The following is a 26,749-nucleotide window of genomic DNA, read 5'->3' as shown; positions in this document are numbered from 1 at the left end:
ACAGGGGATACGAACTTGGAACAAAGAAGAAATTAATCCGCAATCCCAAATCTAGGTTTAGGGGAGTGAAGCAATTGGCCATAATCCCCAAACTAGCCAAGACTTGAGTCCTGACAAGAATATACAAAGTATTAACCTTTCTCTAGGAAAAAACAGAACAAAAACAAAAAAACTTCCTAAAAGCCAAACAAAGCAAATCCCAAATGTGTTAACTTGAGTTAAAAATGCATACTACCACTAAAAGGGTTACTTAAGGTTCAAACCTAAAAATGTAGTTTTTCTCAATAAAAAACATAGTAAAAATGCAAATACAAACACCTGGAAAATAGCACAACAAACAAACAAAAATGTAATTTTTCAATCACTGTTTTAGAGGAGGTGAGAAGGCACTCCCAGGCTTGAGCCCTTGATCACCAAGCCTGGAATTTTCACATAAGAAGGGGCTGAACAGGGAATTCCCTGGAGATCCAGTGGTTATAATGGACTCCACGCTGAGGGCCTGCATTCCGTGGCTGGGCAGGGACAGTATCCCAGAAGCCGGGAGGCATGGCCATGAATGAATAAATAAATGAATAAATAAATAAATAAGAAAATAAATAAATAAATAAGAATGGGCTGAACAGCCCAGGACCAGGAGCCTGAAATAAAAAATGTAACCAGGGGAGGCCCTGGCCCCTGCAAAGTACTTCCATATTCCAACTCCACTCCAGTCTGCCAGCCTTGCCCTCAATTTCCAGATGGGCCACAGAGGCTGATGCTGACAAGAGATGGAGTTAAGGCCAAGGTTTTAGAGAACTGGAGGATGTACGATTTGGAACCCTGTGGTGGAGGTGTTTGTGAAAGCAGTACCACAACAGAACTTTTCTATCTCCCCCATACCTTTTAAACCCCCCCAAAGGCCTTGGTTTGTCCCAGAAATCAGAACCTGACTAGGTCTCTTGGCCCTGTGCTCTCAGCTCGTGTCCAGACCCACACCTGCCACTCACTCCTGCTTAAGCCTGGGGCACTCTTCCCTAGAACTGCCCACCAGGCCCAGAGCCTCCCTGCAAGCAGTCCGTGCTGGCCCTGAGCCTCCATAGGTACCCCCCACAGCTGCCACAGTTTCCTACCAGGGGGGTGAGACACAGCAGCAGCAGATACCACTCCCACCCCCACCCAACCCCAGGCCATGTGCACTGGAGTCTGGAGCATCCAAGCCATGCCCATCCTCACTGTACTGGAATGCTACAGTAGATGCTGCAATGCAGGTGTGAGCAGGACCGCAGAACTCACTTTTCCCCCATTATACTTGAAGGTACAATTACAGATTTCGAAATTCATTTGGAAAAAGAATCCAGCCTTCTAGTTTAAGCTAGTCAATTTGTATGAGAAGCTCTCAGCTGTTTTTATCACTTCTAGAAAGGCTAGAAGCTACGCTAATTTCTTTTTTTAAAAAAATAACAAAAGCATTTAATGCTAAAAAACAATTCGCTTTCAACAAGTGCTATCACATCTGGGTGGCTCCCCTAAGGGGAAGGGGGCTTTATCAATTACTGATAGGAAATACAATTACTTTTAAGCTACTCTTATCTTCAAACAAAAACTAAACAGAAAACTATTCAAGAAAGGGGAAAACGTATTGTTAATGCTAGTAGATGGGATCATAAATAACTGAGTTCTTGTTTTGTTATTTATTCTAACTCCTTTTATGCATTTGTTTTTCTGGATTACATAGTGAATCTGCAAAGCTTTATCTTAGTCCTCTATCCTCGCCACCCACCTCCCCACCCCCACCCCAACTCTGGAGTTGGAACGCCCCTACTAGGAACACAAAGTGAAATGTCTGTATTAGAAACCCAGTCCCGCGATCTTTATTTCCATGCCTTTGTTATTTTTTTTAATTCAAGAAATATTCTTTTGAGTCCTGGTTTGTAAAAATGATTCAAAAGCCTCAACTTTATACATTCAATTATTTGGCAGTACCCCTAGCATCTGCAAACAATATGGTCCTGGTTTTACATATGCAAACAAGTCCTGACTCCAAAAGTAAATAAAGAATGAGTTCCTGAGAAATGACGGGAGACTTTGGGAGTGTTCCCTCCAGAAGTACTAAGAAGGAGAACTTGGAGTTGGGGGGGCAAGAGCTGAGAGAAAACTAATCAGAGAAAATCATGGTTTCCAAAAAAGCATTACATGGTCAGATGATAAATTTATCAATGATCTGTTGAAGCATTAGTCTCAAACTCTTCACCAAATATTTGATCACATCCCTGAACAGCTGTATTTTGATGAAATATAGATTAATATACAAAAAAGGATGTAACGTTTTATTTCTGCAAAATGTTACAGATAAAGCCACAAAGACATTCCTATCCTTTGACAGAAAATTCCTACTAAAGGGAGTATATCCCAAGGAAATTAATCATCAGGAGCAAAAAAATGATATTCATGAAGTTGTGCCGCAAAACACTGGGAGTACTTTAGTGAAGGATGGTGAATCCCCTTCATGAAACTGTCATATCTTCATCAAAAATCATGATGAAGACTATGTAGCAACAAGGAAAAATGTTTATGATACGATAAATTATCTTTACATATGTGTAAAAATGCAGGCGTGGGATGGCAGCAACTACCAAAACATCAACCCACATGGGTGTAGAGATTACAGTGATTTACTTCTTTAAAGTTCTTTCCATGTTGTAATGTCATCTCAGTGAACAAAAAAATCCTGGGGAGGAGAAAAGCCAAAATGAAGCCCTAAAATCTCCCTGCCTAGGGCAATTTTTGAATGACAGACAGATGATTCTGTCTCCTCAGGAAGCCTTAACTAACTCCAGGATCAACCCTGATAATACACACAGGCACCACAAACACCAGAGGAAGACTTGCGGAGGATCAATCCTGCACTGCTACAGTCACATCCTCTCTGCCTTCTTTCCATCCTCTGTAGGGAAGGGCCCATGTGTACATTCTTATGGCCACCAGCAACACAAGACGGCAGCATTTCCTGGCCTCTTTAATATTCTCTTTTCATATCGCACCATGGTGATGATGAGGATAGCAAATATAAAGTATTATTATCATCAAGTTTATTGATTACTTACTATGTGCCAGGCACTGTGCCAACAACTGTTATCTTATTGAGTCCTGCCAAGAACCACCATGAGGCTAGGACTATTTTTTAATACTCATTTACAGATGAGAAAATTGAGACTCAGGGCAATGTAAGTGTCAGGACTGGACTTGAATCCTGGTATCAACTAACTTCAAACACAAAGTAAGAGAACCTTTGCTTACCAGCAATTTTAATGTCTAATAAAAAGAGTTGCTATAAGAAAAATCCAGGCCATACAAAACTATAGGGACTGAAATTAGGTCAGTGGTTGCCAAAGGTTGAGGGAGTAGGAGGAATGAAACACAAGGAGACTCATGGAGGAGCTGTGAGGTGATGGAACTGCTCTGCATGGTACTGGGGTGATGGATATACTGCAAGCATTTGTCAAAAACGATTGGACCATACATCACAATGAGGAAACTTTAATGGATACAAATTTAAAAAAATAACCAGGATGCTGGAAAATCCCAGAGTGGAATGCAGGCTGAAACAAATGAATATAACTATATTAAGATTACATGACATAACCTCACTGAAGGTAGTGGAGTACAACATGTAACTGACCTAAGTCACTTTGCAAAATACTGTTTCAACTGAGAACTGTAAGGCTGAAGACTAAAGGAACTGTCCATAAATGCTGTACTCTGGTAGGTATAGTTGTTTCACACAGGGGTACAGGGTAGCATTTTGAAATTACTATACATATATACTGGGGTTGAACAAGTGAGTAAATAAACTATGGGTAATGAGAGCCTGGTTTCTCACTGTCCAAGAAAGAAGTTATAAATAAGCAAAGGGGGAAGCTGGATTAGTCTGAGACATTACTATGAGGTCATGTTTATGTAATGTACACAGACAGATGCATACAAAGATAATTACCGTTATGTGAATATAGAGTGAATAATAACCCTAGGTGCCTGCAGAGAAGACCTACAGCCAGTGACACCCTCGTAGCAACAAGCACATTCAGCACCTAGATCTTGGTTTCTAAATATCATTCTCTAATAAAAAGAACCATGACTCCTTGGAGAAATGACTGATTCTAGCGCCAGGGCAGGAAAAATACAAGATAAGCCTAGAGTATCTTGTAGTGCCAGAAAATAAGGAAGTGCTTTAAAAAAGGGGGGAAGTACGTCAAACAAACAAAACCAAAGCAAAAGAATTCAGAATGGTCAAAGCTGGAGCAACTTAAGCAACAAAATAAATGATGTAGTATTGAATTATAATCCAAAGAATAAATTAAATATCCATGAGTACATACTGATATAAATGATTAGATAAATAAATAAATAAATAGACAAATAAGGAAAAGCGACAAATCTTCCTTACAGAAGAATTCCAAGTAATATATGTAGATACTTCCCTCTCCAGGAGGTGGAGCTAAATTCCCCTCTCCTTGAGTATGGCCTGGACTTAGTGACCTACTTCCAAAATGTAGAGGAGGGAAAGGAAAACAGTAACTTCATAATGGGGAAATCTAGCAGATACCACTTTAATCAAGTGATCAAGGTTAATGTCACCAGTGATAGGTCATGTTGACATCATAGACCACTGACATGATGTCATGATAGTGTCAATCCACCTCAGTGGTATTCTTCCCAAACACTAGTAACCCAGTCTAATCATGAGAAACATCAGACTAGCCCAAATTCAGCAACATTCTACACAATACCTGACCAATATGTCTTAACATTGTCAGTCATAAAACACAAGGAAAGACTGAGGAGGAGACATGACCACTAAATACAATGTGGTCTCCTGGGTGGGATCCTGGAATAGGAAAAGGACATTAGAAGAAAAACTGGTGAGAAGATCTAAATAAAGTCTGTAGTTCACATTAAAAAATGGATAGCAGAATTACAAAGTAACTTACCACTGATTAAGATATAACTTTATTATTTTGTATAACAGATTATTCTTTTTTAAAAAATTAAGGTCAAACTCACATAGCATAAAATTAACCATTTTAAAGTGAACAATTCAGTGGCCTTTAGGGGATTCATAATGTTGGGAAACCACCCCTTTTATGTAGATCCCTCTATCTAGTTCCAACACATTACCTTTACTCCAAAAGGAAATCCTGTACCCATCAAGCAATAGCTTCCCTTTCCTCCCTCCGCCCAGCCACCTATCTGCTTTCTGTCTCTATGGATTAACCTATTTTGGATATTTCATATAAATAGAATCAAACAGTATGTGACCTTTCGTGTCTGGTTTCTTTCACTTAGCAAACTGTTTTTGAGATTCGTTCACTTTGTATCATGTATCAGTATTTCATTCTTTTTTACGGCTTAATAGTACTACATTGTATGTACATACCACAATTTGTTTATCCATATATTCCTTGATGAACATATGAGCTTTTTCCACCTTCTGGCTATTGTGAATAGTGCTGCTATGAACATAAGTGGACGTGCATGCATTGTTTTAAAACCTGTTTTCAATTCTTTTGGGTATATACCTAGGAGTGGAATTGTTGGGTCATATGATAATTCCATATTGAACATTTTGAAGACCCACCAAAATTTTCCACAGTGGCTGAACCATTTGACATCCCCACCAGCAGTGTATGAGGGCTCCAATTTCTCTCCATCCTCACCAACAGATCCTAATGGATGTGAAGCTGTATCTCATTATGGGATTGACTTGCATTTCCCTAATGACAAATGATGCTGAGCACCTTTTCATGTACTTGTTGACCATCTGTATATCTTGTTTGAAGAAATGTCTGTTCAAGCCCCTTGTCTATTTTTAAGTTGGGTTGTTTGTCTATTTGTTGATGAGCTCTAAGAGTTCTTTACATATCTGGATACTACATCCACATCAGATATATGATTTGCAAATATTTTCTCATATAATAGATCCATTCTTGATCAGAATTCTAACCACCTCCAACTGACACACAATATGAGAGTGTGAAAATCATCTTGAAAACTGGAGGTGATGGGAGTGTCCATGGCTTCATGCTCGTCTTCACATTAGTCTTCTTTTTTTCACGTTAACCTTTATTGAAATCTTGCTAGATGAATAGTGGGTTATTGTTACTCATGAATTTGACCTGGTTCTTTTTAGTTAATAGTAATTATATTCATTTTCCATTGTTGCATAACAGATTTCCACCAAATCAGCAGTTTAAAACAACACAAATTTACTATCTTACAGTACTTGTGATCAGAAGTCTAGACACAGATGAACTTGGTTCTCTGCTCAGGCTCTCATGAGGCTAAAGTCAATGTGTCATCTGAGGGTTTCTAGAGCTCTGGGTCCTCTTTCAAACCCATGTGGTTCCTGTGGTCTGAGGCTCCCATTCTCTTTCTAACTGCTGGCCAGGGGCCATTCACAGTTCCTTGCCATGTGGTCCCCTCCACACACCCTCTCATGCTTCAAGGAAGGGTCCAGTCCTTTTTAAGGACTCACCTAATTAAGTAAGGCCCACCAAGGTTAAGCTTTTTAACGTAACTCAATCATAGGTTGAGTAACTCAATCATATCATCATAATCACAGGTTCTGCCTACACTCATGGGGAGGGAGTTATACAAAGTGTGTACAGCAAGGGGTGTTAATCTTGGGAGTGATCTTAGAATTCCACCTGCCAGAGTACTGTATCACAGTTAATTTTTTACTTTTGACAAACGTACTATGGTTATGTACATATGTACATAATATGTTTCTATACAACTAAAATTATTCCAAAAAATTTAAAAGGCTACATCATGGATTTCAACTTTCAGGCAAGATGGAGTAGCAATGACTAGATTTACATAGGTACATAGGTACAATGTGTTTCTATAAATCTAAACTTATTACCCCAAATTTAAAAGGTCACATTATGGTTTTCTACTTCCAGGCAAGAGGGAGTAGTAATGACTAGATTTACTCTCCCGCCCAAACAATATCAAAAACCCAAACAAAAATAGAAATCCCACAAATAAGATATATGAAGCAATGATTTTGAAGAAACAGGGATCAAGCAAGGAAAGAGACTGATCCTCAGAGACACAGAAAACGACTACTCTGGCTTCCTGCCTGGGGAGAGTTTCCAGGATGTGGCACAGGGAGAGGAAATACAGGTGGAACCTGGCAACTGTGAGTGCAGGGATGCCAAGGTAGTTAGAGTTTGCAGAGCAGAGGACCTGGTAGGTGAGAGCTGCACACAGAGAACCATGGAGACCTTCAAGGGTCCTCGCGGGGTATTCCACAGAGGGTTGATCAGCACGTGTGTGAAGAAACAACCTGAAGCCAGGGAAAGGAGTAGAGGGAACAGTGCCCAGCTCTCACACAGGGCTTGGAAGAGCATCTGTTCAGACACTGAGTAGGGTACCAAGAAGGGTCCTGCCTCAGTGGTAGGGAATAATCAACCCTACATTAAATATAGCTCTGATTCCACCTAATGGACCTAAAAACAAGATCCAAAAGGATCAAACTATTACAAGTAACATCTACGACATAACAAAGCTCAAGAATATTGATAGAAATATAAAAATATCCAGCACCCAAAGAGGTAAAATTCATAAATGTCTGGCATATAATCAGAAATTACCAGCAGGAAAATAGACCCCATAATGAGCAGAAAAATCAATTAATTGAAAATGACCCACAACTGCCATAGGTGTTAGAATTAGCACACGAGGACCTTAAAACAAGAAATATAACTGCATAGTGTATGCTCAAAAGTTTAAGTAGAGAGATCAAAGATATTAAATGACCTGAACTGAAATTCTAGAGATGAAAGCTATCATGTCTGAGATGGAAAATAGGGTAGAAAGGCTTAATGGAAGATTAAACATTGCAGAGGAAAAGATTAGTAAACAGCAATAGAAACTATCCAAAATGAACACAGAGGGAAATTATTATTCTAAAAAGAAAGCATGTCAGTGAACCTTGGGATTCAAGTGGCCTAATACGTGTGTAATTGCAGTCCCAAGGGAGAGGAGGAAAAGCAGAACAGAAAAAAATATTTGAAGAAGAAATGGCCAAGAAGTTTTTCAAATTTTGATGAAAACTATAAGCTCACAGATTCAAGACTCTTAATGAAACTTAAGCAAAATAAACATGAAGAAAACTACACCAAGCCATATCATAATTGAATTGCTTCAAACCAGGGATAAAGAGAAAATCTTAAAAGTGGCCAAAGAAAAAAGACATTATATGAACAAATGAAACTCGCATATACTGCTGATGGCAATGTAAAATGGTACAATATTTTTGAACATTGGTTTGTCAGTTTCTTAAAAAGTTAATCACACATCTATCAGACAGTCAACCATTCCATTCCAAAGTATTATACCCAAGAGAAATGAAAGTATATTCCATACAAAGACTTGTACATGAATGTTCATGGATGTTTATTTGTAACAGCCTCAAACTGGAAATAACAAAAATATCCATTAACAGGTGAATGGATAAACAAATTGTGGTATAGCCATATAATAACAGTAATGAAAAACTAACAATGTATGCAAACGAATCAAAGAAACTCTCAATAATTATACTGAGTGAAGGAAACCAGGCTCCCCTCCCCCCACAAAGAATACATACTGTGTGATTCCATGCCTACAAAAATCTTAAAAAGAGGAAAGCTAATTAATTGTGTAGAAATCAGCAATACTTGCATGGCAGGTGGGAAAGAATGGAAGGGAGAGAATTCAGGGAGGAAAGAGGAAAGTTTTGAGGGTCATGGACATGTTCATCTGTGGGGATTTCACAGGTGTACACATATGTCAAAATGTAGCATTTTACACATTTCAAATATGTGGAGTTCAGTGCACTTCAAGTATAACCTAACAAAAGCCAAAGGACAAAGGCACCCAGGTCCTGGCTCCCACAGGCTTGTCCGGCTGGTGGGGCAGGCATCCTGGGCTCGGGAAGCATCAGTTCACCACACTGAACCTCAGCTTCCACCTCAGTGTCACGTAAACATCACAGCAGAGCCAGGTGAAGACAACCAGTGAGACCAGCTAGCCCAAACCAGGCATTTGGCAGGAGCTCAGAAACTTTTCTCTTAGGAATGTGGGTTTAATCAGTGACTCCCATTGGCATGCTGAGTGAGTCTCTTCTAAACCACATCCGCAAACATTTCCTTAAAGGTCCCTGTTCAGTCCCAAAATACAGAAGTGTGTTTTCAAAGGTTTGGTCTGCAAGCAAAATGCAAGTCTTCAGTAATCGTTAATTCACGTTCCCATTCATTATTTTTCAAGGACACACACATGACTTCCCATCAGAACCCACTTTCTAAGGTTCATCACACTGGCCTGACAGAAAGAAATCCCATCAACAGCCATGGGAGGGGAATGAATAGTTTCCATCATGGCTTCTTCTTTTTTTTTTTAAGCCATACAGAGAGCCTTGTGGGATCTTAATTCCCCAACCAGGGGTTGAACCTGGGCCCTGAGCAGTGAGAGTGTAGAGGCCTAACCACTGGACTGCCAGGGAATTCCCTCCATCATGGCTTCTGACATGTTGAGGAGAGCCCTCAGGCTGCTCCCATGTGTGGCCTCCAAGCCTCCTCCATGCCACAGCCCAGCTGCCATGTCAGGCCTGCTTGAATCCCCACACTGGGCTCCACCTGTTCCTGCTGACCCCTGCCCTCTTCATCCTGCCCACAATGAATATCTGGAGTTTCCCTGATGTGTCAAGTCTGATTAGATGGTGGTATGGGCTGAATCGTGTCCCCCGCCAAAATTCATGTGTTGTAGTCCTAACCCCTGATCCTTCAGAATGTGGCTGTATTTGGGATAGGGTTTTTAAAGAGGTAATTAAGTTAAAGTGAGGTCAATAGGGTGGGCCCTAATCCAGTATGACTGGTGTCTTCTTTTATTTCTTTTCTTTTTTTTTTTTTTTTTTGCGATATGTGGGCCTCTCACTGTTGTGGCTTCTCCCGTTGTGGAGCACAGGCTCCAGACGTGCAGGCCCAGTGGCCATGGCTCACAGGCCCAGCCGCTCTGTGGCATGTGGGATCTTCCTGCACCGGGGCACGAACCCACATCCCCTGCATCAGCAGGTGGACTCTCAACCAGTGTGCCACCAGGGAAGCCCCTGGTGTCCTCTTAAAAAGAGGAGATTCAGACGGTGATACACATAGAAGGAAGACCATATGAGGACACCGGGAGAAGATGGCCATCTGCAAGCCGAGGAGAGAGGCCTCAGGAGGAACCAACCTGCTGACACCTAGATTTTGGACTTCTAGCCTTTAGAATTACGAGAAAAGAAACATCTGTTGTTTAAGCCACCCTGACTGTGGTACTTTGTTAGGGCAGCACCAGCACACTGACACAGATGGGGTCCCTCAGACACCCCGACCCCAGCCCCATGCCTCCATCAGATTCCCCACCACCCCCAAGTGAACTGAAGTGAGAGAAGGCTGAATGGACCTGGGGCCTTGATGCCAGGCAGACTGAGAAGTTTTCACCTTACCGGCCCACAGGAGATGAGAGGCACTGAGGGTTGATGGGGTGAGGAGACGGAGACACAGCTGAGAATATTTAGGGAGATGAGCGAGAAGAATGCGCAGTGGCCATACCTGCCTACGGCTTGGACTCAGAGAGGCAGGGCTAACTGAACAAAAGCCCAGGAAGAAATCATCAGCAGAACCAGGACCAGCTGGGCTGAGTTATCCTATGGTGCTTCTTCCAGCTCAACTCATTCAAGGCCACGCCTAAGGTGTGAGCTTCATCACAGGAGTCAGAAGGAGGAGGAGGAACTGTCCCCAGGAAGGACCTGGCACTGATGTTAACAGTCCCAGCAGCCCCGAAGCTAGGATTAGCCAAGTGGGGAGTGATTAAGGAGGGAGCTCCCGGCCCCTCACTGTCCGGGGCAGTCCTGGGAAGGGGCCTTACTGTTCCATCCTCACAGAAAAGCAGTGAAGCAGACACCATCACCGTTTTTCCAGAGGAGGACGTTGAGGCTTGGAAAGCCAACTGATTTGTCCCAGTACACGGTGGCCAGTTTAGAGGCAGCTCCAGGCTCAAACCCAGGTCTCCCAGCTCTGGAGCAACAGGATGAGCTGTGCCAGGCCCAGTCAGGGAGTCTTCAAGGTGGGACAACTGCTGTGGGGAGGCAAGAGGTCAGGCTGGTCTCACCCTTCCCGCTTCCTTCCCAGCTCCTATGGGCACATAAGTGTGCATATGTGCATGCACACGCTCATACACACCACCCCACACACACTTATATTCATATACACACTTAGACACAGACGTGCACTCACATGTGTATACACACTCACATACAGGCAGCATGCTCACATGTGTGCATACTTGCTCTCACATGCATACACACCCACACGCATGCACACCTTTGCGCTCTCCCAGCCCTCGCACTGGCTCACCCTCACACACACATACTCTAATCCCATTGCCATGTGAACTTGTCCTTTGTTCGTCTGAACCACAAGATGGGTCTGAAAACAAGATGCTGTAGATTATAACAGCCCATATATCACACAAAAAGGCACAGTTAAATAAATGGACAGACGCTGGTTTCTGTGTGATGATCCTCCTTGGAGGCCCAAGTTAAGTAGATTTTATTTAAATTGTCTTCTGAAAACACCAGAATTCTTTCTAACTACTTTATGATTTGTTTCACAACATAAAGTTGGAAGGAAATTCTGCTTTAAAAGTTCATATTACCCATTGGAAGGCACTTTCCCCACCCAAGGTTTTGTGGCTACATCAGAAAAATAAAGGTTTTCTCATTTACCAATATGAATCGAAGCAGATGTGTGTGAGGCCTCCAATTCATTAGTTTAATCATGAGCATTTGGGAGTATTTGTGCCATATTGCATAACCACAAAAACAGACTAACATTAATTAAAGCAAATTTATTGGCTGTTTGAAAAATCCATATAATAATTTTTGTGAATACTTAGATTTTTATTTTGGTCAAAACTGAAATTTTTTAAGTGGAAAATCTCATTCTGCTCAAATGAGAGATTGAAAAAACGTGGCTGTGAAGCTAATGCAGTCTTTGCCTTTCTTCAACAGCCAAGTCACATTTCTCCATCATTGACTCAGAGACTGGACATGTGTTAATACCTTTTTCGCTTCTCTATGGCCTTAACAGGATGGCAGAACCCCAGTGGTAAAAAGATCTTAAGATCATCCTTGTAACCACAGGACCTCCTGTCCAATTAGCAAACAGAGACATTCCTTCTGGATTCAGTCAAAGAAGAATTCCAACAAGAAGAACGATTTTCAGGATGTGTATGATCCACTGAGCTCTTCGGACATATCAACTTCTTTAATCCCCACAGAAACCTTATAAGGCAAGTAGTATAATCCCCATTTAACGGATGAGCAAACTGAGGTTTGGAAAAACAGCCATTTACCTGAAGCTACACAGCTGAGAAATGACAGAGCTGGGATGTGAACCCAGTTCTGCTTAAAACTAAAGTCTTCCCCACCACCCTCCACATTGGACACCTGTGGAGGATGTCCACACTGGCAGAAAAAGCTGCCACTGCTCCAAGCTAAAGTATTGTTTCCATGGGGGGCTGCTGTGAGGCTGCAGAAAGGGCTCAGAGCTAGGAGTCTGGTCACCCAGGCTCAGGCGCACACTGCCACCTGGGGCTGGTCACTGTCACTTCTGGGAGGGTGAAGCCTATCTCTCAGGGGTTGGGATGGGGCTGTTAAGAAACACCACAAGGAAGAATACGTGACCCTTCTGTCCAGGGCGGGCACTTGGGAGGCCCTCAACTGTTTCCCCTGTAGTCTCCAGGAGTACAGTGACACGCCTTTCTTTAAAACTATATCTGCAGGGAATTCCCTGGTGGTCTGGTGGTTAGGACTCCACACTTTCACTGCCGAGCACCCAGATTCAATTCCTGGTCAGGAAGTTAAGAACCCACATGCCATGCAGTGCAAAAAATAATAATAATACATAAAATAAAATCTGGTAGGGGAGACATAATATTTTTTTAAAAAACTGTATCTGCAAATATATTTTTTCTCCCGGTGGTTGGTGCTTAGTACTGAAATATGTTTCCAGACATGATGAAGGGATGTTTTCTAAGTGTCTGTGTCAATAATTAAAGATTAATCCTGATCCTACACATGGAGAAAATCGATTGTGGATTAGCTGGAGTTCGTGTGTAGCCTACAGAGAAGTTTACCGAACAGAGTTACATTTGCTCACAGAATTAGAAGTCACTGAGCAGACCAAGTGCAGTGCCCAGTACTGCAAAACACTACTCAAGGAGGGTTCTTCACCAAACCAACAAATGAGCCTAATTCTGAGATGAAATTTTCACAGTTCTTCCAAATATTATTTTCAGACTTATTTATCATTTGTTTTTGCTTTTTGCTTTTGCTTTCAAAAACAGCAAGAGACCCAACTGAAATGAAAGTTCAACCAAAAGACAGATTGAATCCACTTTTCCCATCATAAAACTTGAAGCATGATTTCACAGTGGTGTAACAGTTTTGGAATTCCACAGGAGGATGAACATGTATGTCATGGACAAACTTGGAAGGTCCAAAATCAAGATAAAAAACAAGCCCTAAAAATGATCCTCTTTAGGCAGGTACTCTACATCATAAAAAATAACAGAAGTAAGAAACTTTCCCCATAAAACCCTCAGCTGTACTGTGCCAACGAAGATGTGGAGAGGCCTAGATCCCGTGTTGATAGAGGGATGCAGATTCCACTGATGGAATCCTATGTGGTCAGGAAACATGACCATAAACACTGTGCAGCACCTGGAAAAATGTTTTTGATAAAAGGTTGGAATATACAGAAGCAAGGTGTAAACGGTGTGTGCACTTAGGTACACATAAATCTGTCGATCCATATAAGAATTGGAAGGGATCGTGCAAAAGGTTAAATGTCCTTGTTTTAGGGTGGTGGGATTATCAATAATATTAACCATGTTAAATCGACATACATCTTGGTTATTTAAATGTTTCAAAGGGAGGAAGGGGAAGAGTTGCCAAGCAGGTGTGCTATTTCCCAACATTGGGTCTAACATGCTAAAGGAGGTGGCCACAGCCCAGGAGCAGTGGGAGCTGGGGAGCTGCTGAGCAAAGAGAAATGGGTTTGAAAGAACTCTGTCTCCCACCAACACCTAACAATGCCTAGTGGGGGGCAAGGGTCAGAATAATTAAGGGAAAAGGGGGAAATGTGTAGAAATCTGTGATGAAGGAGAGGGTTCCCTAAAGGTATAGGACTACACCAAAGGCCTTTGGGACCCTGACACTGAAGAACAGCAGGATCTAGTGCTCAGAGCTCACCCTGGGCTCTACATGCTACTCTGTCCAGCCCTCCCTTCTCTTCCTGAATCACCATGGCCTCTCCCCACAGGCTGAGCAGTGCTCTCAGCCTTGCCTCATGCATAGAGAACTGAGGCTCTGGACCAGCCTGGGCGACACAGCCAGCAGGTGGTGGTGGCTGCTACAGACTGAATCATTCAGCCCCTGGCCCCCCTGTAATGGGATTAGGTGATTGGGGCTTTGAGAGGTGATTAGGACATGAGAGTAGAGCCCTCATAAATGGGATTAGTGTTCTTATACAGGAGACCCCAGGGAGCTCCCTCAACCCTTCTGTCTGTCATGAGAGGACACAGGGAGAAGACCGCCTATGAGCCAGGAAGTGGGTCTACACCAGACACCAAATCTGCTGGCGCCTTGGTCTTGGACTTCCTAGCCTCCACAACTGTGAGAAATAAATATCTGTTGTTTAAGCCACCCAGTCTGTGGTATTTTGTAACAGCACCTTGAACAGACTAAGGACAGTGGCCTTCTGATTCCTTGTCCAGAGCGCTTCCTCTTCAAACTCAGGTCCCTCAAGGCCAACATGACACAAAGCACCAGGCAAAGCTGGCAACATCCTGGCCTCACTGCTCCTGGTCACTGGGACTCAGGGCACCCCAACAGATTCCTCCACCAGTCCGGAGAGGAGCCTCCTTTCTCATGAGTACACTCCTATGGGGAGAACAGTCCCTGGGAAGGAGATGAAAATGGGCTGAAGGGGGACTTCCCTGGTGGTCCAGTGGTTAAGGCTTCGCCTTCCAATTCAGGGGGTATGGGTTCTATCCCTGGTGGGGGAGCTAAGATACCACATGCCCCACAGCCAAAAAACCAAAACATAAAGTAGAAGCAATATTGTAACAAATTCAATAAAGACTTAAAAAAGAAAAGAAAAGAAAGTGGGCCCAGGAAGGTGGGCCCCAGGAGCAGGCGGCCCTGACTGCCCTCGGCTGGACATGAAACTCATATAAAGGATGGAGAGAACACACCCATCCTTATCACTCCTCCTTCCAAGGGCTCCTGCTGACCTGAGGGAGCTCAGGCCTGGCCTGTGTGTCTGGAACAGGTCATGGCCTCCCTCTTAGTGACATTTCTCCCTTGTAAAACAATGACAATAACCTCTGTCTTCCACAATTCATCATGCTGTTGTGGGAAAGTTTTAAGTTTTTAAGTTATCCTATAACTTGTTAAGCTCACATTTTGTGATTGCATTATAGTCAGAGAGAAATACAGACTTTGATCCTACAGATAAACCCAAATTTATCAGTATACATAAACACCTGCAGAACAAACACCTACCAACCTACTGCCTAGCCCATTAGATCAAAAATCCTTTAGCTGGATTTCAAGCCATTGAGGAAGAATTTCTCCAGAACGTGGCTCCAGCTTGTTGCCCAAGCCTCTCTCTTGTTATTCCTTGGATGGGCATCTACTTGGTTTTACCAGCCCCCTGTCTTCTTCCCCTTCTAATAACAACACTCCAAATTGTCCTTTGGGGACCATCTTCCACTCCTGGTCCTTTCAGCTCCAGTGGGGTACACACAGATGTGTACAGTTGCACACAACCCCCCCACACACAAACATACAGATCAGAGATGCTGCTTGACTCATCTCAGTGACTGGTGCAGGTAATCCATATTGACCATTGGAGTGAATCAGTGGGACTATTGGGAAAGAGAAACTCTAATGCTGAGGATATGGACCTGGAGCTGCTGACAGTTGCCCTGCCACTTCATGGGAAAGAGTGAGGGCATCCTTGACAAATATGGAGCCAACACAAGGAAACACAAAATCAAGGCACCTCTAGCTGTGCCTGAGCAGACATTTCCCTGGACATTTCAGTTAAATTACCTTTTTAATTAAGCCAGTCTGAGCTGGGGTCCTGTCACATTGCTATTTGAAAGTATAAGGGTCCAAAGAAACTAGAAAGGTGGAATCTAATGAGATGATGCTCAATGAAGGTAAAAGAGACACCCTGCTCTGGGGACCATGATTCTTCCATGATCTCTGGAAGGGGATTTGGAGGCCACAGTGAGATATGGCTGTTGAAAAAGCCAAGGGGGCCTATGGCTGGGATTGGGGTGAGGAGGGGGAGCAGAGCTGCCTAGGCACACCTGATGGGTATAGGGCACCACATATGTTTTGAGGTACACTGATCTCCTTGGTCCTCGGAGTGGCTGGGCCATTTCCCTCCAGCCCGAGCAGCCTCTTCCACTTACTGCAGGGTGATGTCCAGGTGTCCTCATTTTTTGTGTGTGCCACGATGTGGAAAGAGCTGGAAAGCAGGACCCTACAGTGCCATCACCAGTGAGGAGGCCACTCCAGTCAGTCACTTTGGGATCAGAACATCATGCACTTAAGGGTTAAAGACCACAAACTACAAAGCATGGGACTGAGCCAGAGAGAGCCCCAAATGCATCAACCTTGCCTTTGACTACCATGGCTAGATGCAGGGCTGGAGATCAGGACCCTGAGAGAAACAGAAATTTTGCAGCTGGAGAGTGTTCCCAAAGTGTGGAGCAGTGAAGGGGGCATGGTCATGAAAACTGCAGCAGTTTGGATGACTTCCCCCTCCCTCCACCCCCGCCCTGTCCTCCTCTAGGGTAACATTCTAGGGTACCCATCTGACACTGTTGGTTGCTCCCCAATAGCCATTCCTAAACTCCCTTCCTCACAAAGCTACAATTTTGTTCCACTGGCAACATGCCCAGACTCAGAGGATTCACCAAGCTTGGCCAAAGTCTCCTGTGGCAACCCCATCACCCCTGACAGGATGATGGTGATCACTGGCCCTGGTTCTGGCTGGTGGCTATAAGGAAAGTTCCCTAACTCAAATAAAAAATAAAGCCTCTCGAGAAGATAGCTTTTTCCTGCCCTCTTCCCTTCTACCTTGGCTATTCTTGTGTGAAGACATGTGCTTGGAGCTGCAGCAGCCATCTTGTGACCATGAGGAAAGACCAAGAGAATGGCAGCATTGTGTCTGTGTTGAGGCGTCAGGAGGACCTAGATCCGTGTGCGGCACCCTTCGACCGGCCTGAGAACCAGAGTCAGTTCCCCTTGATCGCCCAGCACCCCCAGGCCGCTCCCGGGGCTCACGATACACCAGAAATACATCTACACGTGGAACAACTCCTACAGAACACCTACTGAACGCTGGCAGAAGACCTCAGACCTCCCAAAAGGCAAGAAACTCCCCACGTACCTGGGTAGGCAAAAGAAAAAAGAATAAACAGAGACAAAAGAATAGGGATGGGACCTGCACCAGCGGGAGGGAGCTGTGAAGGAGGAAAAGTTTCCACACACTAGGAAGCCGCTTCACAGGCGGAGACTGCGCTGACAGATGGGGGAAGCTTCAGGGCCATGGAGGAGAGCACAGCAACAGGGGTGGGAAGGGCAAAGTGGAGAGATTCTCGCACAGAGGATTGGTGCCGATTGGCACTCACCAGCCCAAGAGGCTTGTCTGCTCACCCGCCGGGGCGGGCGGGGCTGGGAGCTTAGGCTCTGGCTTTCGTCGGAGCGCAGGGAGAGGACTGGGGTTGGCGGCATGAACACAGCCTGCAGGGGGTTAGTGCACCACGGCTATCCGGGAGGGAGTCCGGGGAAAAGTCTGGACCTGCCGAAGAGGCAAGAGACTTTTTCTTCCCTCTTTGTTTCCTGGTGCGCGAGGAGACGGGATTAAAAGTGCTGCTTAAAGGAGCTCCAAAGACGGGCGCGAGTCACGGCTAACAGCGCGGACCACAGAGATGGGCATGAGATGTTAAGGCCGCTGCTGCTGCCACCAAGAAGCCTGTGAGTGAGCACAGGGCACTATCCACACCTCCACTCCTGGGAGCCTAGGCAGCCTACCACTGCCAGGGTCCCGGGATCCAGAGGCAACTTACCCGGGAGAACGCACGGCGCACCTCAGGCTGGTGCAACATCCCGCTGGCCTCTGCCACCGCAGGCTCGCTCCACATCTGCACCCATCCCTTCCCCGGCCTGAGTGAACCAGAGCCCCCCAAGCTGCTGCTCCTTTAACCCCATCCTGTCTGAGCGAAGAACATACACCCTCCGGCGACCTACACACAGAAGCGGAGCCAAATCCAAAGCTGAGCCCGGGGAAATGTGAGAACAAAGAAGACAAAGGGAAATCTCTCCCAGCAGCTTCAGGAGAAGTGGATTAAAACTCCACAATCAACTTGATGTACCCTGCATCTGTGGAATACATGAATAGACAACGAATCATCCCAAATTGAGGAGGTGGACTTTGAGAGCAAGATTTATAATTTTTCCCCTTTTCCTCTTTTTGTGAGTGTGTATGTGTATGCTTCTGTGCGAGATTTTGTCTGTATAGCTTTGCTTTCACCATTTGTCCTAGGGTTCTATCCGTCCTTTTTTTTTTTTTTTTTTTACTTAAAAAATTTCTTTTTCTTAATAATTATTTTTATTTTAGTAACTCTATTTTATTTTACCTTATTTTGTTTTATGTTATCCTTTCTTTCTTTCTTCCTTTCATTCTTCCTTCCTTCCTTCTCTTCCTTCCTTCCTTCCTTCCTTTGTTTCTTTCTTTCTTTCTATTCTTTCTATTTTATCTCCCTTTTATTCTGAGCCATGTGGATGAAAGGCTCTTGGTTCTGCAGCCAGGAGTCAGTGCTGTGCCTCTGAGGTGGTACAGCCAAATTTACGACACTGGTCCACAAGAGACTTCCCAGCTCCACATAATATCACACGGTGAAAATATCCCAGAGATCTCCATCTCAACACCAGCACCCAGCTGCACTCAACGACCAGCCAGCTACAGTGCTGGACACCCTATGCCAAACAACTAGAAAGACAATAATACAGCACCACCCATTAGCAGAGAGGCTGCCTAAAATCATAATAAGTCCACAGACAACCCAAAACACACCACCAGACGTGGACCTGCCCACCACAAAGACAAGATCCAGCCTCATCCACCAGAACACAGGCACTAGTCCCCTCCACCAGGAAGCTTACACAACCCACTGAAGCAACTTTAGCCAATGGGGACACACATCAAAAACAAGGGGAATTACGAACCTGCAGCCTGAAAAAAGGAGGCCCCAAACACAGTAAGATAAGCAAAATGAGAAGACAGAAAAACACACAGCAGATGAAGGAGCAATATAAAAACCCACCAGACCTAACAAATGAAGAGGAAGTAGGCAGTCTACCTGAAAAAGAATTCAGAATAATGATAGTAAATATGATCCAAAATCTTGGAAACAGAATAGAGAAAATGCAAGAAGCATTTAACAAGGACCGAGAAGGACTAAAGATGAAACAAGCAATGATGAACAATAAAATAAATGAAATTAAAAATACTCTAGATGGGATCAAGAGCGGAATAACTGAGGCAGAAGAATGGATAAGTGACCTCGAAGATAAAATAGTGGAAATAACTACTGCATAGCAGAACAAAGAAAAAAGAATGAAAAGAACTGAGGACAGTGTCAGAGACCTCTGGGACAACATTAAAGGCACCAACATCCGAATTTTAGGGGTTCCAGAGGAAGAAGAGAAAAAGAAAGGGACTGAGAAAATATTTGAAGAGATTATAGTTGAAAACTTCCCTAATATGGGAAAGGAAATAGTTAATCAAGTCCAGGAAGCACAGAGAGTCCCATACAGGATAAATCCAAGGAGAAACATGCCAAGATATATATTAATCAAACTGTCAAAAAACACATACAAAGAAAACGTATTAAAAGCAGCAAGGGAAAAACAACAAATAACCAACAAATAAGGGAATCCCCATTAGGTTAACAGCTGATCTTTCAGCAGAAACTGTGCAAGCCAGAAGGGACTGGCAGGACATATTTAAAGTGATGAAGGAGAAAAACCTACAACCAAGATTACTCTACCCAGCAAGGATCTCATTCAGATTTGATGGAGAAATTAAAACCTTTACAGACAAGCAAAAGCTGAGAGAGTTCAGCACCACCAAACCAGCTTCACAACAAATGCTAAAGGATCTTCTCTAGGCAAGAAACACAAGAGAAGGAAAAGACCTATAATAACAAACACAAAACGATTAAGAAAATGGGAATAGGAACATACATATCCATAATTACCTTAAATGTAAATGGACTAAATGCTCCCACCAAAAGACACAGACTGGCTGAATGGATACAAAAACATGACCCATATATATGCTGTCCACAAGAGACCCACTTCAGACCCAGAGACACATACAGACTGAAAATGAGAGAATGGAAAAAGATATTCCATGCAAATGGAAACCAAAAGAAAGCTGGAGTAGCAATTCTCATATCAGACAAAATAGACTTTAAACTAAAGACTATTGCAACAGACAAAGAAGGACACTACATAATGATCAAGGGATCGATCCAAGAAGAAGATATAACAATTGTAAATATTTATGTACCCAACATAGGAGCACCTCAATACATAAGGCAAATACTAACAGCCATAAAAGGTGAAGTCAACAGTAACACATTCATAGTAGGGGACTTTAACACCCCACTTTCACCAATGGACAGATCATCCAAAATGAAAATAAATAAGGAAACACAAGCTTTAAAGATACATTAAACAAGATGGACTTAATTGATATTTATAGGACATTCCATCCAAAAACAACAGAATACACATTTTTCTCAAGTGCTCATGGAACATTCTCCAGGATAGATCATATCTTGGGTCACAAATCAAGCCTTGGTAAATTTAAGAAAATTGAAATTGTATCAAGTATCTTTTCCGACCACAATGCTATAAGACTAGATATCAATTACAGGAAAAGATCTGTAAAAAATACAAACACGTGGAGGCTAAACAATACACTACTTAATAACGAAGTGATCACTGAAGAAGTCAAAGAGGAAATCAAAAAATACCTAGAAACAAATGACAATGGAGACACGATGACCCAAAACTTATGGGATGCAGCAAAAGCAGTTCTAAGAGGGAAATTTATAGCAATACAATCCTACCTTAAGAAACAGGAAACATCTTGAATAAACAACTTAAACTTGCACCTAAAGCAATTAGAGAAAGAAGAACAAAAAAACGCCAAAGTTAGCAGAAGGAAAGAAATCATAAAGATCAGATCAGAAATAAATGAAAAAGAAATGAAGGAAACGATAGCAAAGATCAATATAACTAAAAGCTGGTTCTTTGAGAAGGTAAACAAAATTGATAAAGCATTAGCCAGACTCATCAAGAAAAAAAGGGAGAGGACTCAAATCAATAGAATTAGAAATGAAAAGGAGAAGTAACAACTGACAGTGCAGAAATACAAAAGATCATGAGAGATTACTACAAACAACTCTATGCCAAGAAAATTGACAACCTGGAAGAAATGGACAAATTCTTAGGAATGCACAACCTGCTGAGACTGAATCAGGAAGAAATAGAAAATATGAACAGACCAATCACAAGCACAGAGATTGAAACTGTGATTAAAATCTTCCAACAAACAAAAGCCCAGGACCAGATGGCTTCACAGGGGAATTCTCTCAAATATTTAGATAAGAGGTAACACTGATCCTTCTCAAACTCTTTCAAAATATAGCAGAGGGAGGAACACTCCCAAACTCATTCTACGAGGCCACAATCACCCTGATACCAAAACCAGAGAAGGACGTCACAAAGAAAGAAAGTTACAGGCCAATATCACTGATGAACATAGATGCAAAAATCCTCCACAAAATACTAGCAAACAGAATCCAACAGCACATTAAAAGCATCATACACCATGATCAAGTGGGGTTTATTCCAGGAATGCAAGGATTCTTCAATATATGCAAATCAATCAACATGATAAACCATATTTACAAGTTGAAGGAGAAAAACCATATGATCATCTCAATAGATGCAGAGAAAGCTTTCGACAAAACTCAACACCTATTTATGATAAAAACCCTGCCGAAAGTAGGCATAAAGGGAACTTTCCTCAATATAATAAAGGGCATATATGACAAATCCACAGCCAACATCATCCTCAATGGTGAAAAACTGAAAGCATTTCCACTAAGATCAGGAACAAGACAAGGTTGCCCACACTCACCGCTCTTATTCAACATAGTTTTGGAAGTTTTAGCCACAGCAATCACAGAAGAAAAGGAAATAAAAGGAATCCAAATCAGAAAAGAAGAAGTAAAACTGTCACTGTTTGCAGATGACATGCTACTATACATAGAGAATCCTAAAGATGCTACCAGAAAACTACTAGAGCTAATAAATGAATTTGGTAAAGTAGCAGGATACAAAATTAATGCACAGAAATCTCTTGCATTCCTGTACACTAATGATGAAAAATCTGAAAGTGAAATCAAGAAAACACTCCCATTTACCACTGCAAGAAAAAGAATAAAATATCTAGGAATAAACCTACCTAAGGAGACAAAAGACCTGTAAGCAGTAAATTATAAGACACTGATGAAAGAAATTAAAGATGATACAAATAGATGGAGAGATATACCATGTTGTTGGATTGGAAGAATCAACACTGTGAAAATGACTCTTCTACCCAAAGCAATCTACAGATTCAATGAAATCCCTATCAAACTACCACTGGCGTTTTTCACAGAACTAGAACAAAAAATTTCACAATCTGTATGGAAACACAAAAGACCCCAAATAGCCAAAGCAATCTTGAGAAAGAAAAAGGAAATGGAGGAATCAGGCTCCCTGACTTCAGACTATACTACAAAGCTACAGTAATCAAGACAGTATGGTACTGGCACAAAAACAGAAATATAGATCAATGGAACAGGATAGAAAGCCCAGAGATAAACCCACGCACATATGGTCACCTTATCTTTGATAAAGGAGGCAGGAATATACAGTGGAGAAAGGACAGCCTCTTCAGTAATTGGTGCTGGGAAAACTGGACAGGTACATGTAAAAGTATGAGATTAGATCACTACCTAACACCATACAGTAAAATAAGCTCAAAATGGATTAAAGACCTAAATGTAAGGCCAGAAACTATCAAACTCTTAGAAGAAAACATAGGCAGAACACTCTATGACATAAATCACAGCAAGATCCTTTTGGACCCACCTCCTAGAGAAAGGGATATAAAAACAAAAATAAACAAATGAGACCTAATGAAACTTCAAAGCTTTTGCACAGCAAAGGAAACCATAAACAAGACCAAAAGACAACCCTCACAATGGGAGAAAATATTTGCAAATGAAGCAACTGACAAAGGATTAATCTCCAAAATTTATAAGCAGCTCATGCAGCTCAATAACAAAAAAACAAACAACCCAATCCAAAAATGGGCAGAAGACCTAAATAGACATTTCTCCAATGAAGATATACAGATTGCCAACAAACACATGAAAGAATGCTCAACATCATTAATCATTAGAGAAATGCAAATCAAAACTACAATGAGATATCATGTCACACCAGTCAGAATGGCCATCATCAAAACATCTAGAAACAATAAATGCTGGAGAGGGTGTGCAGAAAAGGGAACACTTGCACAGCTGGTGGGAATGTGAATTGGTACAGCCACTATGGAGAACAGTATGGAGGTTCCTTAAAAAACTACAAATAGAAATACTATATGACCCAGCAATCCCACTACTGGACATATACCCTGAGAAAACCATAATTCAAAAAGAGTCATGTACCAAAATGCTCATTGCAGCTCTATTTACAATATCCAGGAGGTGGAAGAAACCTAAGTGTCCATCATCAGATTAGTGCATAAAGAAGTTGTGGCACATATATACAATGGAATATTACTCAGCCATAAAAAGAAGCGAAATTGAGTTATTTGTTGTGAGGTGGATGGACATAGAGTCTGTCATACAGAGTGAAGTAAGTCAAAAAGAGAAAGACAAATACCGTATGCTAACACATATATAATGGAATATAAGAAAAAAATGTCATGAAGTACACAGGGGTAAGATGGGTATAAAGACACAGACCTACTAGAGAATTGACTTGAGGATATGGGGAGAGGGAAGGGTAAGCTGTAACAAAATGAGAGAGTGGCATGGACATATATGCACTACCAAATGTAAAATAGATAGCTAGTGGGAAGCAGCCGCATGGCACAGAGAGATCAGCTCGGTGCTTTGTGACCACCTGGATGGGTGGGATAGGGAGGGAGACGCAAGAGGGAGGAGATATGGGAACATATGAATATGTATAACTGATTCACTTTGTTATACAGCAGAATCTAACACACCATTGTAAAGCAATTATACTCCAATAAAGATGTTTAAAAAAAAAGATTGTCAGATTAGATAAAAATGCAAGACCCAAATATATACTTCCTACATAAAACATTTCATAGATAAATAAATAAATAAATGGATGGAAAAAGGATATACCATTGTAACATAAAAATGGAAATAGTATCTATTTGTGCTCATTTCATAAGGTTCCTATCTGACTAAAACCAAAAGTATAGGAAAATCATTTATAGACTATAGAATAATGTATAAATCAAGAATATAGGGTATAAATCAAGAAATGGTGAAAATAACAGCTTCTTTATATAAATTACCTTATTTAATCCTCACAACCACTCTTGGGAAGTTAGGTATTAGTATTTCAACTCATAGATGAGACTACAGAGAATGCCTAATTTGTCTACCTATACAGGGAATCCCAGGGTCTAAATTCAATCTGACTCTGCAGGCAAGCATTGTCACACAAGTCATATTGTTCTCATGTGTGCAATTATTGTGAGGACACACAAAATAACTTGAATGTTCCTAAAAATAATTTGAAAAAATATTAAAAAAATAATAGCAAGATCTTTAAAAATTAAACTCCTGTATTAATGACATACTCTCATCATTTAGACCTGTTAATATCAATCATTCTCTAAACTGTACCTACTCATGTTGCCTTTAGTTAAGAGTAAATCCAGCAGCATTTAAAAGCACTGGGTGTTTTTTAAAAAGGTATCTAAATTGGAAGGGAAGAGGGAAAACTGTCATTATATGCAGATGACAATGATACTCTATATAGAAAACCATAAAGACTCCACACAAATGCTATTAGAACTGATAAATGAATTCAGCAAGGTAGCAGGATATAAGATTAACATACAGAAACCTGTTGCACTTCTTTACAATAATAATGACATATCAGAAAGAGTAAGTAAAAAACCAATTCATTTTATAATCACATCAAAAACAAAAAACAAAAAACCTAGGAATAAACCTGACCAAGGAGGTGAAAAACGTATTTGCTGAGAACTGTGAAACATTGATAAAAGAAACTGAAGATGACTCAAAGAAATGGAAAGATATCCCATGTTCTCGAAGTGGAAGAATTAATATTGTTCAAATGTGCATACTACCCAAACCAATCTACACATTTAATGTGAGCCCTATCAAATTACCCATGACAGTTTTCACAGAATTAGAATAAATAATCCTACAATTTATACAGAACCACAAAAGACCCAGATTTGCCAAAGCAATCCTGAGGAAAAAGAACAAAGCTGGAGGCATAACCCTCCCAGAATTCAGACAATACTACAACAGCTACAGTAATCCAAACAGTGTGGTATGGCCACAAAAAAAGACATGGATCAATGGAACAGAATACAGAGCCCGGAAATAAACCCACCCACTTATGGTCAATTAATCTTTGACAAAGGAGGCAAGAATATACAATGGAGAAAAGGCAGTCTCTTCAGCAAGTGGTGCTGGGAAAGCTGGAGAGTCAGCTGCATGTAAATCAATGAAGTTAGAACACTCCCTCACACTATACAAAAAAATAAACTCAAAATAGCTTAAAGACTTAAATATAAGACATGACACCATAAAACTCCTACAAGAGAACATAGGCAAAACATTCTCTGACATAAATCATAGCAATGTTTTCTTAGGACAGCCTCCCAAGGCAAAAGAAATAAAAGCAAAAATAAACAAATGGGACCTAATCAAACTTATAAGCTTTTGCACAGCAAAGGAAACCATAAACAAAACAAAAATACAACCTATGGACTAGGAGAAAATATTTGCAAATGATGTGACCAACAAGGGCTTACTTTTCAAAATATACAAACAGCTCGTACAACTCAATAACAAAAAACCCAACTACCCAATCAAAAAATGGACCTAAATAGACATTTCTCCAAAGAAGACATCCAGATGGCCAACAGGCACACAAAAAGATGCTCAGCATTGCTAATTAGTAGAGAAACGCAAATCAAAACTACTGAGGTATCACCTCCACCAGTCAGAATTGCCATCATCAAAAAGTTTACAAAAAATAAATGCTGGAGAGGGTGTGGAGAAAAGGGAACCCTCCTACACTGTTGGTGGGAACATAATTTGGTGCAACCACTATGGAAATCAGCATGGAGGTTTCTCAAAAAACTAAAATAGAACTACCATATGATCCAGCAATCCCACTCCTGGGCATATACCCAGAAAAGATGAAAATGAATTCTAATTTGAAAGGATACATGCA

The sequence above is a fragment of the Hyperoodon ampullatus genome (assembly GCF_949752795.1).
Source record: "Hyperoodon ampullatus genome assembly, chromosome: 4".
NCBI lineage: Eukaryota > Metazoa > Chordata > Mammalia > Artiodactyla > Ziphiidae > Hyperoodon > Hyperoodon ampullatus.
This window is presented reverse-complemented; position numbering follows the sequence as displayed.